Source organism: Cnephaeus nilssonii (assembly GCF_951640355.1).
Source record: "Cnephaeus nilssonii genome assembly, chromosome: 2".
Classification (NCBI taxonomy): Eukaryota; Metazoa; Chordata; class Mammalia; order Chiroptera; family Vespertilionidae; genus Cnephaeus; species Cnephaeus nilssonii.
In genome coordinates, this window is record NC_137073.1 from 105,640,931 (window position 1) to 105,644,081 (window position 3,151).

The 3,151-nt window shown below is 55.2% G+C and overlaps 1 pseudogene across 1 annotated transcript; it reads left to right on the forward strand.

Moving 5' to 3' along the window:
• The first annotated feature begins 1,298 nt into the window (after positions 1-1,298).
• Positions 1,299-2,658, forward strand: LOC307115107 (annotated as a pseudogene). The gene is made up of 2 exons: positions 1,299-1,302; positions 1,977-2,658. The product of its transcript is annotated as an uncharacterized misc_RNA (transcript).
• Positions 2,659-3,151: the final 493 nt, after the last annotated feature.

Below are 3,151 nucleotides of genomic sequence, written 5' to 3' on the forward strand. Positions count from 1 at the left end.
GGTCCCAGCACTCAGAGCTAGCGGCGCCCGCAACCCCTGCGCTGCCCCACAGGCCGGCCAGCCGGGCACCCGGGAGGCGGAGGCGGAGGCGGCCCCCCCGAGGAGACCTGTGTCTGGCCAAGAGCGGAGGTCGCCGTTCCCCGTGCAGGACGGGCTCCCTCCACCCGCCCGCGGGGCGATGCGGTGCTGAGATGTGGCAGCCAGCGCTCCGAGGACCGACCCGAGGTCGAACCGGAGGACAGCCCTGAGGACAGACCGGAGGTTGGACACGAGGTCCAAACCGGGGACGGGCACTAGGACGGACCCCAGGTCGAACCCGAGAACTGACCCGAGGACGGACATGAGAATGGACTCAAGGATCGACCGGAGGATGGGCACCAGGACGGACCCGAGGACGAGGAACCAGGGCGCACCCCAAGGATGGACCCGAGACGGGGCCGCGGGCGAGGAGGGCGGGGAGCCGGCCTGCCTGAGGCGAGGGGCGTGGGTGCACCGCACAGTGACCGGCCCTGCCACTCCGCCTGCTCTCCGGACTCGGCGAGGCTGTTTGGAAATTGTTTGCTGAGCAACTTAATCTTTCTGCAAGTAGTTAAGTCTGATGTGCATCTGCATCCAATAATGCTTGTAATTGTTGGTCTTCAAACTTTTTCCATTGACCTGGACGTTCTTTGTCTGTCACATCGAAATGATCACTTTTAAAGCATTTAAACCAGCGTTCACAAGTATCTTGAGATGGAGCATGTTCACCATAAGCTTCCTGAAGTATAGGATAACTTTTTCTTCAAAATAAAGTAATGAATTAAAACTTCCCACAAATGTTCTTCCTTTGGCATGAAATTCGACATTTAAAAATATATATTTTACTGATTTTTTACAGAGAGGAAGGGAGAGGGATAGAGAGTTAGAAACATTGATGGGAGAGAAACATCCATTAGCTGCCTCTTGCACACCCCCTACTGGGGATGTGCCCTCAACCAAGGTACATGCCCTTGACCAGAATCGAACCAGGGACCCTTCAGTCCGAAGGCCAATGCTCTATCCACTGAGCCAAACTTGCCAGGGCAAAATTCGACATTTTTTTTATTGAGGTATTTATTATATGTGTACATATCTTACCATTGCCTCCCCCCACCCCACACCCATACATGCCCTCACCCCTCTGAGAAAATTCGACATTTTTAAGCGAAAAAATATCTATGCTGTTAACACCTTCAGCAAATTTGATATATGAATTTTTGAAACTTGCTGTCAATACAACAAAATAGCATGTATATCAAATCATATATATATATCAACATATGGGTAACTCCATCTATTTAAAAAATCCACATTATTAACTGGTACTCCTAGTATATAAATTAATCAGAATCCTGTGGTCTGGACACAATATTTAATATTAAAACAGGTTTACATTTGATTCAGGCCTCTTGTCCACAACGGCGCTCCCCCCCCCGCCGCCCGCACAGTGTGGGGGCTCCTACAGGTCCAGGACTGTCCCCCAGCAGTCAGCAGCCCAGCGGCTCAAAGAGGAGACAGCACGAAGGATGCAGTGCAGGCAGCCCGCTCCAAGCAGGTGCAGGCGCCACCCGGTGGGGCCCGGGGGCGGACTGCACACTGAAGGCTGTCAGGGGTCCCGTGTCTCCGTGTCCAGCGGCCCCTCTCCAGCACGGGCGCTGGGCCGCAGGGCCCCGGGAAGCTCCTGGGAGGTGGTTTTTCTCCGGGGCTCGGGCGCTCCTGTGGGAGGTGGTGTTTTCTGGGGCTCAGGCGCTCCTGTGCTAGGTGGTGTCTTATACAAAAGGGTGTCTTAGGTAAACCAATCTTTAGAAGGGGGCGGGGAAGGGCGGCGCTCACTGGGCGTGGAAGGACTCCCTAGAGTGTTTAGTCAAAATATAGAGCTGGAACATGATTAAGTGATCTGTTGGATCCAACAAGATTAAGTGATCGGTTTAGAGGCTTGCACCCGCCCCCCTGCTCAGGTGAAGATAAATATCCAGGCTGCAGGCAGCACCCAAGGCTTAGCCTCTGCATCAGCTCCAGGCTCACGTCCTCCTGGCCCAAGGTCTCTGCGATGGAGCAGCACTTTCTTCTGGAGGACGAGGCGCTGCAGCAGGCTGGGGATTCCGCAGACCAGGCTGCAGAGCGCCATCCCCCGCGGTCCCCTCTCTCCCCAGACTCCCCACCTCCCATCTGCCTGCCCCTGGCACAGTCCTCCAGCCACCACAGCGATGACCACCAGCCACTGCTCTGCAGTCCTTGCTGGCAGCTGCCCTCGGTCTACCTGCAATACCGAGCACTCTTAGCTGAGGCCCAGAGCCCCTCGGAAGAGAGCCCAGTGCCGCCCAGTGCAGGCCTCTTGCCAGGAGTCCCCGCAGGAGCGCCCGAGCCCAGGAGCACACCACCTCCCACAGGAGCGCCTGAGCCCTGGAGCACACCACCTCCCACGGGAGCGCCTGAGCCCCGGAGAACACCACCTCCCTGGAGCTTCCCGGGGCCCTGTGGCCCAGTGCCCATGCTGGGGAGGGGCCGCTGGACCCCTGGCAGCCTTCAGTGTGGGGCCTGCACCTGCTTGGAGCGGGCTGCCTGCAGTGCATCCTTAGTGCTGTCTCCTCTTTGAGCCGCTGGGCTGCTGACTGCTGGGCGACAGTCCTGGACCTGTAGGAGCCCCCAGACTGTGCAGGCGGGAGGGCGCCCTTGTGGACAAGAGACCTGAATCAAATGTAAACCTGTTTTAATATTAAATATTGTGTCCAGACCACAGGATTCTGATTAATTTATATACTAGGTGTACCAGTTAATAATGTGGATTTTTTCAATAGATGGAGTTACCCATATGTTGATATATATGCGATATGGTATGTATGCTATTTTGTTGTATTGACAGCAAGTTTCAAAACTTCATATATCAAATTTGCTGAAGGTGTTAACAGCATAGATATTTTTACGCTTAAATATGTCGAATTTTTGTCCTGGGTCCTGGTGAGGCCGTCCCACTGGGTCAGGGAGAGGCCACGTGCCCCTGGGGTCCGGGTGAGGCCCTGAGCCCCTGGATCCGGGTGAGACCAAACCAGAGGGAGTGGGACCTGCATTTGTCCACCATCCAGAGCTGAAAAGTCAGTGCCAACATGTACACATAAGGAACTGGTGGACATTG